Genomic DNA, 14,332 nt, shown 5'->3' with positions numbered 1-14,332 from the left:
CACTTTAGCATGCAGCAGACAGAGCTGAGCGAACAGCGTGTTTAATTTCCTATTCTAATAATTATATGAAGAAATTCTATTCTGATATTCCACATTGAAAGTAAGCTCAGAGTATTATTGATTGCAACCTGGAACAATAGTTGCAATCTATAAAAGTAATGATGGGGTCTCCACTAGGAGGCGCTATGTTATTCTACAAGTTATATTATATTATTGTTTTAATAATTCTGTTGTAAATTGTTTTTATTTTTCAGACCTACAGACCTTCTGTATTAAAGAAACTTCAGTTTTATTTTCTTTTTCACAAATTTTTACAGAATTCTGAACCTTAAAAGTTTTACTGACAGAGGTTGCTACATCTAAAGCAATCCCTCCCAAGCCTTTTCTTGCAAATCCAAATTGATTTTATTAAATTGAATGATAGAATTGATTCTCCAAGGTTAAAAAAGTAAGAATTTCACTTTAATCCTTACCTTAGTAAATTTTTGCTGTATGCCAGTTTTTAATATTTTCCAGATTTACAGCCTTTCTGCCATGAGGAGATGTGAAGGTGAACACTTTGCAGTTTATTTTAACATTTTCAAACATTTTTCTAACACCTTTTGACTTTTGACTTTTGATCCTTGATCTAATTTTGTTTTTGATAACTTTTTGATAAGATTTTTAGCTCAAATTATGTGTTATCTGTTGTCTGTCTTGATGCCAAGAAGACTATGAATGAATATTTGCAGGATGCATGAATATGAATATATGTCAGTCTTGTGTAACATATGTTTAATGTAATGTCTAATATACTTGTTATTTGATTCAGCTTACAGCAAATGACTTTTCCTTTAAATGATTAATTTACATTTATTGCTATTTTACTGAATGAAAATTGATCACTGCATAAAAACTTTCTTGATAATGGGGTTACCCTCTGTTCGGAAAACTGATAATGGCTCTATTTACTGCAGCCATTCCTTTACATGAATTTTGTCAATAATTGAACATTAAATACGTATTTGGCATCCCCTACAACACCACAGGGCAAGCCCTTGTGGAGAGAGCAAATCATACCCTTAAGAGCTCTGGACCAAACAAAAAGAAAAAGGTGGGATTGCCCCTGGATCTTCCCCCTAAGAAGGACTGGCTGAACAAGAACAAAGTATTGTTTAAAATCACTTTAAATCATCCAAACATATCAAATTTAAGACCACAGCCATGAGTAATCATTATGGGACTAGGGTTAGTTACCCACAGCCATCAGTTTTGTATAGAATATTTAATGTCTGGTACGGTCCCGTTCCCTTAAAATGGGGAACGAGGATATGTTTCTCTGCTTGCTTCCACAGGTATCAAGCCGTGGAGAGATGGAAAGGTGTCCAGGTCTACAGGACCCGATCCCCAACTTCTCCCTGAGCCTCCACAGCCCTCAGAAGGACAGAGACCGGACTCCTTGCAAAAAGCAGCACCACATGACCTGGGGACAGATCAAGGCCCTATCCAACCAACCTGCACAACTCTTAGAACAGCAAGGCCTTGAGAAAACTCCAGAGAACTTATTAGCCGTCTTTTCTTGCCTGAATGCCAACTCATTAACAATTGTGTTCTGCACCCTCCTCCTTTGCCTTATTTCTCCAGCTATGGCAATTTCAGAACAAGGACTCTGACAGAACTTTTCACACCTGTTGAATCGAACAGACTGTTAGATCTGCACACACATGCCACCCAAGCCTGCGGAGAACTACTGATGCATGCTGTACCATTTAACCTTACAGTATGGACTAATTATCCTTTACAGAGAGGTGTTTTCATTAACTCTCCAGTTAATAATACCATACTACACATTGGTAGCCGTATTCAAGAGACTGCCGCTCTTTGTTGGGACTATGATACAGGGGATGGGAAGGGAATTCAGGTGGGAAATATCCATATTGTAACCGAACCTTTGTATTAATCACTGAACACTTACATAATTATACCACATATATGTATGCAATTGGCAGATTTCAGGATGTGCAGTGGGAGACCCAAGCAAGTACAGAAAGTATAGAGTGGATGAAGGATTTACCTTTTGTAGTTATATAGCCCAAATGTTAACCAATGACATGTCCACTAATCTGTTAGGAAACATATGGATGTTATGTGGGCGTAGAGCATATATGTACATTTCCCCAAGATGGAGAGACAGATGCACTTTAGGCTACATCCTCCCCTCATACTATGCAGTCAAAAATTTACCCAAAGCAAGGCTCCGTAACAAAGGGGAGGCGATAAATAATCCCATAGAAAAGTATACAGAAAGTCAGATAGCTAGAAGCCTGTTTCCCCCAATGGGGACAGCTATGAATTACAGAGACTTACACATCCTAGCTAACTGGACGACTGCCCTATTTAATCAGACAGTCCATGCATTAAAACTACTCACAACAGAAGTTTCTCAGATTAGAGAAGTAGCATTACAGAATAGGGATGTGAATCGTGTCCTCGATCGTCTTAACGATCGATTTCGGCTGGGAGGGGGAGGGAATCGTATTGTTGCCGTTTGGGGGGGTAAAATATCGTGAAAAATCGTGAAAAATCGTTAAAAAATCGAAAAATTGAAAAATCGAAAAAACCGGCACATTAAAACCCCCTAAAACCCACCCCCGACCCTTTAAATTAAATCCCCCACCCTCCCGAACCCCCCCCCCAAATAACTTAAATAACCTGCGGGTCCAGCGGCGGTCCGGAACGGCAGCGGTCCGGAACGGGCTCCTGCTCTGAATCTTGTCGTCTTCAGCCGGCGCCATTTTCCAAAATGGCGCCGAAAAATGGCGGCGGCCATAGACGAAAAAGATTGGACGGCAGGAGGTCCTTCCGGACCCCCGCTGGACTTTTGGCAAGTCTCGTGGGGGTCAGGAGGCCCCCCACAAGCTGGCCAAAAGTTCCTGGAGGTCCAGCAGGGGTCAGGGAGCGATTTCCTGCCGCGAATCGTTTTCGTACGGAAAATGGCGCCGGCAGGAGATCGACTGCAGGAGGTCGTTCAGCGAGGCGCCGGAACCCTCGCTGAACGACCTCCTGCAGTCGATCTCCTGCCGGCGCCATTTTCCGTACGAAAACGATTCGCGGCGGGAAATCGCTCCCTGACCCCCGCTGGACCTCCAGGAACTTTTGGCCAGCTTGTGGGGGGCCTCCTGAACCCCACGAGACTTGCCAAAAGTCCAGCGGGGGTCCGGAAGGACCTCCTGCCGTCCAATCTTTTTCGTCTATGGCCGCCGCCATTTTTCGGCGCCATTTTGGAAAATGGCGCCGGCTGAAGACGACAAGATTCAGAGCAGGAGCCCGTTCCGGACCACTGCCGTTCTGGACCGCCGCTGGACCCGCAGGTTATTTAAGTTATTTGGGGGGGGGTTCGGGAGGGTGGGGGATTTAATTTAAAGGGTCGGGGGTGGGTTTTAGGGGGTTTTAGTGTGCCGGCTCACGATTCTAACGATTTATAACGATAAATCGTTAGAATCTGTATTGTATTGTGTTCCATAACGGTTTAAGACGATATTAAAATTATCGGACGATAATTTTAATCGTCCTAAAACGATTCACATCCCTATTACAGAACAGCTATACCTTAGACACAATTTTAGCTTTAAAGGGTGGTGTTTGTGCATTAATTGGATCTCATTGCTGTGTGTACATATCAGTTTATAAAGCAAACCTTACACATACCATAGAGCAGATAGAAACCATGGTTGCTGATGCACCACTTTCAGACAGAATACCAACTTCTCCATGGGATTGGCTATGGTCCTGACTCCCTGATATTTCTGGTCTCAAAAGGGCGATTTCTATTATAATAACCGTAATTGTCTTAATTGTTTGCCTGTGATGCTGTATTCAGTGCATACCCAACCTCATATCCATACTGGAACCTTGCTCTCAGCCCGGATACAAAGATGTCTTGTAAGATGCCTAATAGGGAATCATGAGCCCTGCAGCGTTGGCACACCACGCTGCACCAGCTCTGGGTGATATGGAGATTCAGGAGCTCATCGGCAGCTGGCACACCACGTCGAATTAGCTTTCTTCTCTCCATAATCCCCCTTCCCCTATTTCCAGCCCTTACCAAGACATAACAGATTTCAGTAAGGGTCTAAAGCTTTACTGAGCTGCTTAAACAAAAACAGAAAGGGTGCGATGTGGGAAATATGCGCTTGCCAGCAAGCCATTTCATCAGGGTTTAAACACTAACTTCCCTTCTCCCTGACATTTGCCTGAATAAAAGCATCACTTGTGCTTAAGTCTCTGCCTAGGAAAGGATACCTGACTATCATGTATTTCTCTGGCTTGTGCTTAGCCCTGAATTCCTGGGGGAGGGGCTGGGTGTTCCCTAGTCAGAGGCAGGACAAAGTCAGGAGGTATAGATTTCAGCAGCCAATGAAATGATCCGTGCACACCCCCTGAGCCAAAGCCAATAGTGTAGGGACTCGTCTGTTGCTATGGGAAAGTAGCCAATCATGTAATGACACATCATCTGCCTTTGTATGAATGTACAATAAAAGGAAGAGCCTCGTGAGGGCTCAGCCCTTCCCTTCTCTTCCTGCCTGCGATGAAAGCTGTCTCAAGTGTGTTCTTTGCCTCCATACTCTACACTGGCCGCGAGCACTGCGGCCAGGCCCTTACCTCTTGATTCCGGGACCTGCTCCCGTCTCTGGAGTCCTGGCTTGCGGCCTGTTTGGCGGCATCCCCACTGGGGCAGCGCCACCGTGAAGGTTCCGGTGGACACCCTGTTCCTAGGCGCGTGAGCGCGCCACTTGGGCGCCTTTGTAGCCAGTTTCCCGCCAGTGCCGACTCCGCCCAATTCCTGATGTCAGACGCTGCGGCCTTGATAAGCCGGCCGTGGCCATCCAACCTTTGCCTTGCAATGGGTTAGCATTCTGGTTTCCTGTTGCGTTGCGCCCCAGAGTGACCTGCTTGGCTACATCGCTCCGTTCCTGCCTGCCTGCTACAGTACCTGCTTGGTTCCTGCCTGCTTGCTACAGTACCTGCTTGGTTCCTGCCTGGTTCCAGTACCCGAGTCTTGCTACAGTTCCTGCCTGGTTCCAGTACCCGAGTCTTGCTACAGTTCCTGCCTGGTTCCAGGACTCGAGTCTTGCTACAGTTCCTGCCTGGTTCCAGTACCCGAGTCCTGCTACAGTTCCTGCCTGGTTCCAGAACCCGTACCCAGTTACAGTATCACTACTGTCCTTGTCTGGTTCCAGTTACCTGTCCTGATCCACAACCCGACTAAATCACAGCGGCCGGGCCCCTACAGGCTCCTCCCGGGGGGGCTTCGGCTTCCAAGGGTGAAGCCACCTAAGTCCCAGCGGTTGGGCTCCTACGGGCTCCTCCCAGGGGAGCACCAGCTTCCAGGGTGAAGAGCATCTACGTCCCGCCTGAACATCTGCCTCCCGGCCTGCTGTTCATCAGAGACATTGTCCATCTTTTCCTAGTCTCCAGCAGGTCGGCCCAAGGGTCCACTAAACTGAGACTCCAAGAACAGATTGCAAGGCCATGGACTCGGCGGATGCGCCTGTTCCCTTGGACCTGCCAGGGTTGGCCCAGCAGCTGCAGTATCAGCAACAATACCTCGAGGTCCTCAATGGTTCGGTAGGGGAGTTGTCGGCACGACTGGATGCCCGGGCCTCTTCTGCCCCAGAACCAGCACCCGAGGCCCAAGATTCGTCAGTGACTCAGCTGCCAGCACCCTCCCGCTACGCTGGTGATTAAAGGTCTTGCCGCGGCTTCCTGAACCAATGTTTTGTACTGTTCTCCTTGTTGCCTCGGCAGTTTCCCTCGGATGCGGTGAACGTGGCATACATCCTGTCCTTGCTCGATGGGAAAGCTTTGATATGGGCTTCTCCCATTTGGGAAAACAATGATTCTTCACTAACGGATTTACAATTGTTCATCACGAACTTTCGCCAGGCCTTTGATGAGTCCGCCCGAGTAGCCATGGCTACGTCTGATCTGCTGCAACTTCGTCAGGGGGCTCGCTCCTTGGCAGACTATGCAATGGAGTTTCAGACTTTAGCCCAGGAAGTAGGTTGGCAGGATGGTAGTCTTAAGGCCATCTTCCTGGAAGGCCTTTCCGGTCACATTAAGGATAAGATTGCGGCTTGAGATTTGCTGGAAGACCTCAATGCCTTGATCGAGATGGCTGCTCGCATAGACCACTGCCTACAACAATGGGCCAAGGAGCAGCACTCTTCTGGCCATAGTCCGGCTCGTGGGCCGAGACCTGTGCCCTCTCTTAAGATCTTTCGTCCAGACATCCCCACCAGCGAACCCATGCAGCTGGGACAGGCCCCACTTTCTCTTGAAGAAAGACAATGTCGCCATTCGTTGAAATTGTGTTTATATTGTGGCCAGAAGGGCCACTTCTTGGCACGCTGCCAGGAGTGTGCGGAAAACGCCAAAGCCTAGGAGGTCGGGAGGAGCTCCTCCTAGGCTGTGCTACAGCTCCTCAATGCACTGTTCCTGTTACTCTGGAATACCCCGGAGGTTCCTTTGAGACAATGGCATTCCTGGACTCTGGAGCAGGAGGTAATTTCATCCTGCACGACTTAGTCTCCCAGTTGCGAATCCCTACACATAGACGGGAGGTCGCGTTACGAATTACCTCGATCCAGGGGACGCTCCTTCCTGGTCCCGTTCAGCTGTCCATGCACCCATTACGGTCCGCACCGGGGCGATCCATTTGGAGGAGATAGCCTTCCTAGTACTGGATAAGGCTGTCCACCCTGTACTGCTAGGGTTGCCGTGGTTACAGAAACACTCGCCCACGATTCAGTGGGATACGCTACAGATTGTTAAATGGAGTCCCTTCTGCCTAGCTAATTGTATGAAGGTGCCTAGGACCCTCTCACTTCCGTTGATGCACTCTGCTGTGGGTCCCCCTGCACCTTATGAGGACTTCACCGATGTATTCTCCAAGACCAAGGCAGAGATCCTTCCGCAGCACCATCCATATGACTGTGCTATTGACTTGCTACCTGGTACCATGCCCCCTCGAGGAAGGGTTTATCCCTTATCCATACCTGAGACCTGGGCCATGTCCGAGTACATTGCAGAGAATTTGGCCAAGGGGTTTATCCGCCCGTCCAAGTTGCCTGCAGGGGCGGGTTTCTTTTTTGTCAGCAAGAAAGATGGCTCACTGAGGCCGTATATAGACTATCGAGGCCTAAATTTGATTACCAAGCGAGACTGATACCCGCTCCCATTAATCCCGGAGCTCCTTGATCGGCTCCAAGGAGCGAAGATTTTCACAAAGTTGGACATACGAGGAGCCTATAATTTGGTCAAAATCCGTCCCAGAGATGAGTGGAAAACTGCGTTTAATACCCGAGACGGGCATTACGAGTACCTCGTGATGCCTTTCGGCTTATGTAATGCCCCGGCGGTGTTCCAGCACCTGATGAATGAGGTGTTGCGGGACCTTCTGAACACCTGTGTAATTGTTTACCTTGATGACGTGTTAGTCTACTCCTAGGACCTGCCGTCACATCGTCAACATGTCCGCCAAGTGCTCCAGATACTTAGGGGCGGATTTTAAGAGCCCTACTCGCCTAAATCCGCCCAAATCCAGGCGGATTTAGGCGAGCAGGGCGCACCGGCGCGCAGGGCCCTGCGCGCCGGTGCGCCTATGTTCAATAGGCCTACCGGCGCGCGCAGACCCCGGGACTCGCGTAAGCCCCGGGGTTTGGCGAGGGGGGCGTGTCGGGGGCGTGTCGGGGGCGGGCCCGAGCCACGCAGCGTTTAGGGGGCGTGTCGGCAGCATTTGGGGGGCAGGCCCGGGGGCGTGGCCGCACCCTCCGGACCCAGCCCCAGGTCGCGTCCCGGCGCGCTGGCGGCCTGCTGGCGCACGGGGATTTACGCCTCCCGGAGGGAGGCGTAAATCCCCCGACAAAGGTAAGGAGGGGGTTTAGACAGGGCCGGGCGGGTGGGTTAGATAGAGGAAGGGAGGGGAAGGTGAGGGGAGGGCGTTAGAGGATTCCCTCCGAGGCCGCTCCGATTTCGGAGCGGCCTCGGAGGGAACGGGGGTAGGCTGCGCGGCTCGGCGCGCGCCGGCTATACAGAATCGATAGCCTTGCGCGCGCCGATCCAGGATTTTAGCGGATATGCGCGGCTACGCGCATATCTACTAAAATCCCGCGTACTTTTGCTTGCGCCTGATGCGCCAGCAAAAGTACGCCTATTCGCGCGGTCTGAAAATCTACCCCTTAGGGAGCATGGTCTATACGCGAAACTGGAAAAGTGCAGTTTTCAGAAGACCTCCCTGCCGTTCCTAGGCTACATAGTCTCTGCAGCAGGCTTTCTAATGGATCCTGAGAAAGTGGTGGCTATTAAGAATTGGCCCCGGCCCAGGGGTCTGAAAGCATTGCAACGCTTCCTCGGCTTTTCTAATTTCTACCGTCACTTTATCCTCAACTACTCCCGTATTGTGGCTCCGTTAACTGCCCTCACCTGTAAGGGGGCTAACGCGGTGGATTGGCCTCCTTCTGCCTGCCAAGCTTTTGAGACCCTCAAGGAAGCCTTCTTACTAGATACCTGCCTTCATCATCCGGATCCCAGCCGGCCCTTCATGGTGGAGGTTGATGCCTCCAATGTGGCCGTTGGGGCTGTACTGAGCCAGTACTCTGATTCTGGACAGCTGTTGCCCTGTTCATATTTCTCAAGGAAATTCTCCCCGGCTGAGAGCAACTACTGTGTAGGTGACAAAGAGTTGCTAGCCGTGAAACTTGCCCTGGAAGAATGGAGACAGTGGTTGGAGGGAGCCAACCACCGGTCACGATTTACACCGATCACAAAAACTTAGCGTTCTTGAAGCAAGCCCAATGCCTGAATCCAAGACAAGCCCAATGGTCGCTGTTTTTTGATCGGTTTGACTTTACCTTACGCTACCAACCCGGCTCTAAGAATGTTCAAGCTGACGCGCTCTCACGCTCTTCTGAGGTCGAAGAGACCCCTGATACACCTCAGTATATCTTGGACCCTGAAAAAGTCAGCCTTGCTGCAACTTTGGTGTCCTCCCAGAGGAAGACCGTCGTTCCATGTCGCTCCAGGAGAGCAGTCCTCGCTTGGGCCCATGACTCCCTCACTGGGGGCCATGCTGGTTGGAAAGGGACGTTAGATTTATTAAACCATTTCTACTGGTGGCCAACGGAGAGACAAGACGTCCAAGCTTTTGTGGGCTCATGCCCTACTTGTGCGGTTCAAAAACTGCTCCTCAGGAAGCCCAGGGGCTTGTTGCAACCATTACCCATCCCGGTGAAGCCTTGGACACATATCTCCACTGATTTCGTCATGGATCTTCCTGTCTCAGGAGGTAATTCGGTCATCTGGGTAACCATGGACTGATTTTCCAAGATGGCGCACTTCGTTCCCTTGCCAAAACTTCCTTCTGCCCCTGACCTAGATGGTCTGTTCGCTCAGCACATCTTTAGACTTCACGGTCTTCTGCAGGATATCGTCTCCGATCGAGGACCACAGTTTACAGCCCGCTATTGGAAAGCCCTATGTAAGTGCTTTAATGTGCAACTTAGTCTTTAGTCTGCATTCCATCCTCAGAACAATGGGCAAACGGAAAGAACCAATCGAACCCTGAAGGCGTTTCTCTGTGCCTTTGTGAACGAACGACAAGATAATTGGGCCAAGCTACTCCCTTGGGCGGAGTTCTCATATAATAATCACACGCATGCTGCTACGGGAAGTTCTCCGTTCCTCATTGTTTATGGGAAGCAACTTCGTTCTCCGCCTGAACCTAGTGCACTCCTGGCAGTGCAACTCTCAGCTCGCCAGCTCCGTGCCTTGTGGAACTCTACCCAGGAAAAGATCCATAAAGCCTCCCTGTCCGCCAAGAAGTGGGCGGATAGGCATCGTCAACCAGCACCTATCTTCCTCCCGGGAGACCGTGTCTGGCTTAGCACCAGAAATCTACAGATATGTATTCCCTCTCGAAGACTAGCCCCAAAATTCTGTGGGCCTTTCCGAATCGCCGAACGAGTGGGAGTGGTCTCATACCGTCTACGCCTACCCTCTTCCATGCGCATACATGATGTGTTCCAAGTATCATTGTTGAAGCCTCTTGTGTTGTCCAGATACCATTTCAGGGCTACTGAACCCTCGGACCCTTCAGTACTGGACGAGGTTACATATCAAGTACGTGAAGTTTTGGATTTCCGGTTGCATCAACACCGATGGGAATACTTGCTTGCCTGGGAGGGCTGCGGACCTGAGGACAATTCTTGGGAGCTGGCCCGTAATATCCTCGACAAGGACTTATTACGGCAGTTTCATTTGGACCACCCTAGTAAACCCAGACCGGCTAAGAGGGGGCGTAAGAGGGGAGGTACTGTTGCGGTCCTGGCTGCGAGCACCGCGGCTAGGCCCTTACCTCTTGATTCCCGGACCTGCTCCCGCCTCCAGAGTCCTGGCTTGCGGCCTGTTTGGCGGCATCCCTGCTGGGGCAGTGCCGCCGTGAAGGTTCCGGTGGACGCCCTGTTCCTAGGTGCGCGCACGCCACTTGGGCGCCTTTGTAGCCAGTTTCCCGCCAGTGCCGACTCCGCCCAATTCCTGACGTCAGACGCCGCGGCCATCCAACCTTTGCCTTGCAATGGGTTAGCATTCTGGTTTCCTGTTGCGTTGCGCCCCGGAGTGACCTGCTTGGCTACGTTGCTCCGTTCCTGCCTGCCTGCTACAGTACCTGCTTGGTTCCTGCCTGCTTGCTACAGTACCTGCTTGGTTCCTGTCTGATTCCAGTACCCGAGTCTTGCTACAGTTCCTGCCTGGTTCCAGTACCCGAGCCTGCTACAGTTCATGCCTGGTTCCAGAACCCGTACCCAGTTACACTACTACTACACTACTAACCCATACCCAGTTACACTACTACTACACTACTACTATCACTACTGTCCTAGTCTTGTTCCAGTTACCTGTCCTGATCCACAACCCGCCTAATTCCCAGCAGCTGGACCCCTACAGGCTCCTCCCAGGGGGGGGGGGGGTGCTTTGGCTTCCAAGGGTGAAGCCACCTAAGTCCCAGCGGTTGGGCTCCTACGGGCTCCTCCCGGGGGAGCACTAGGTTCCAGGGTGAAGAGCATCTACGTCCCGCCTGAACATCTGCCTCCCGGCCCACTGTTCATCAGAGACATTGTCCATCATTTCCTAGTCTACAGCAGGTCGGCCCAAGGGTCCACTAAACTGAGACTCCCACAACACATAGTACCATTTTGGCAAAATCATCATATGAAATAAATGAACCTTCCTTAGCAAAGAAATTGGAAACATTGATCAATTATGAAAGACATGTTTCATAGTTGTAAGGACATAAAATTGAGTTGATGCAATTTATTAAGATCCCTGAGAAGAATAATAACTTGGTACTTAAGAGATTCCTCCACTCACTTCAAAGGAAAACAAGTTTGCTTACTGTAAATGGTGTTCTATGTAGACAGCAGCATGAATTTGCCATTATATGTGGGTGATGTCATTCAGTGGCACTGAACAGACCTCTCTCTCATAGCTAATAGAGCTTTCAATCTACTGAGCATGTACGGGAATTCCTATATGAGTGTTGCCTCATGAACCCGCTCAGTCAATTTTAGAGCAAATTCTAGTTAGATAGTTGACTCTCCAGGGAGGTGGGTGGATATTTAGCATCTTGCTGTCTACGGAGAATACTATTTATGGTAAGCAAATTTGCTTTCTCCATCAGCAAGCAGGGTTGAATTAGCCTTGACATGTGGGGAGTCCCAAGCTGAGGGTTCAGTAGAACCTTTACTAAATAAAGAACCTGGACCCCACCATGGAGAATAGATTACTGGGTGAACAGGCTATGCAAAACTGCTTGTCCAAATCAACTGTCTCTCTTTGAGAGATTGTCCAGACTGTAATGGGATGCAAAGGTATGTACTGTTGACCATGTTGCAGCTTTGTGTCTTTAAGAGGTATAGCTCATAGATAAGCTACTGATGCAGCCATGGTTCTTACCTGATCAGCCTTGATGGAGTCTGTAACTTGTAGGCCTGCTAACTTATAGCAGTGTGCAATGCAGTCTGGTAGCCTGTTGAACAATGTTCATTTGGCCCCTGCTGTATCCAGACTGTTAGGAATATAATAGATGAATAGTTGCAAGACCTGATGATGTGGTTAAATTCGTCTTTTGTAATAAGCCAAGGTCCCTTTATAATACAAGGAATGAAGGACTTTCTCACCTTCATGAGCTTGTGGCGTCAGAAAAAATATAGGTAACATGATGGCTTGATTAATATGAAATGCTGTTACAACTTTTGGTAGGTGTGGAGCACCACCAAATTCTGGAAAAACTGCAAATAAGGAAGATAATGAACTAAAGCCTGAAACTCTCTGACTTCTGGCTGACATGACTGCTACAAGGAATATTACTTTCCATGTTAGAAATTTGAGGAAAGCCAACTCCAATGGTTCAAATGATGGCTTCATCAGTTGTGGCAGAACCACATTTAGATCCCATGGAACAGGTAGCTTCACAACTGGAGGTTTAGTATGCAATAAGCCTTTCATGAATTTTGAGACTAATGGATGAGTGGAGATTGGCTTATCCTTGATGTGAGATTTACTCGCACTGATGAGGTGCTATGTCCTGAAGCAGAAAGGTAGTTCACTAATTCTTTGGATTCACATGTGACGGATCCATAGTTTTGTGTTTACCTCGTGGAGAATCTTTTCCCATTTAAAACCTCAGACTCTCCTAGTTGCTGATTTTATGACAGACACAATTATGTCCTCAGTCTCCTTGGGTAAGAAGACTGAGGGCATCAAGTTGAGGGAAGGAAGGTTTAGATGAAATAGACATTCCTCTTCTTCACTTATTAAGGATGGATTGTATTCAAGAGAGATCAATGGACTGATGGACACTTGTATTAGAGACACATCAACTAAACTTGTCTGGGCCATGCTGGAGCTATGAGGTTCAGATGTGCCTAGTCTTTGAACAAGTTTTACACCATTCTAGCTATTAGTGGAATTGGTGGAAAAGCATGCATGAGATCTATATTACAGCTGAGGAGAAAAGCATCCTGCACAGATTAGAGTTCACTGGGAAGAATGGAGGAAAACTTTTCCAGTTTTCTGTTTTGCTCTGATGCAAATAGATCAATTACTGGAAGTCCTTTATAGATTGAATAGCCTGTCGGCCATTGACTGCTGTGCAGTCAAAAAACTCTGCTGAGGTGATCTGCATCCTGGTAGGTAGGTTAATTGCAGGACAGCTTGATGTTCTCACAAGCCCATTCACATATTTTATTTCCTCCTAGCAGAGGGTCCATGACCCTATACCTCCTTGTTTGTTCACGCAGAACACGTCTACTTGGTTTTTGGTTTGAATGAGAATGTTCTTCCCTTGTAAGAAATAAGTTAACATTCAGGTCAATACAGTAAGGCCGCATTAGAAAGAGTGCGGCAGTGCCGGGCGCACCCTCGTTTGCCGCACGCACAGTTCTGTTCACATACCGCTCGATACTCTATTTAAATTGCTTGCAAATGCAAGCCGCGTCTGCGAAGCGTTAGGCGAAGCGTTAGGCCCGCGCAACCCATTTTACTGTATAGGCGCTTAATACAGCGCCTATACAGTATCCTGGGTGCGCTGGTACCTGTCATTTCAAATGTCATTTCAACTGACATTTGAAATGACAGGTACCAGGAAGTGGATGGTTCCCCCCCTCCCGAAGCAAGGCGCAGGGTGAAAATTAAAACAAAAGGGAATAAAGTGTAAAAAAAGTAAACTTACTGGCGGGAGCCGGCGGGCGCGCGTTCGAGGCGGGAGCGAGTTCATCGAGGCGGGAGCCGGCGGGCACGCATTGATCCAGGCGGCGGCAGGAGCCGGCGGGCGGGTGGGCGCGCGTTGATCCAGGCGGCAGCGGGAGCCAGTGGGCGCGCGTTGATCCAGTCGGCGGCGGGAGCCGGCGGGCGGGTGGGCGTGCGTTGATCCAGGCGGTGGCGGGAGCCGGCGGGCGGGTGGGCGCGCGATCCAGGCGGCGGCGGGAGCCGGTGGGCGCGCGTTGATCCAGTCGGCGGTGGGAGCCGGCGGGCGAGTGGGCGCGCGTTGATCCAGGCGGCGGTGGGAGCTGGCGGGCGGGCGTGCGTTCATCCAGGTGGAGGGAGCCGGTGGCGAAAGCGGCCTCCAGCAGCCCCCGCCGGCAGTGAATGAATGCACGCCTGTGTACGCCCATGCAATTTTGGCGCTCAAGGCGTGACGTCACGATGCTTGACGTCACAGCATGTGACGTCGGCGTTCGGTAATGCTCTTCCCTCAAAAGAAAAAAAGGTTTTTTTTGAGGGAAAGTTTGCCGTCTAC

This window comes from Rhinatrema bivittatum, chromosome 2, assembly GCF_901001135.1.
Source record: "Rhinatrema bivittatum chromosome 2, aRhiBiv1.1, whole genome shotgun sequence".
Lineage (NCBI taxonomy): Eukaryota > Metazoa > Chordata > Amphibia > Gymnophiona > Rhinatrematidae > Rhinatrema > Rhinatrema bivittatum.
The sequence above is the reverse complement of the archived record's forward strand: the minus strand, read 5'-3'. Positions refer to the sequence as shown.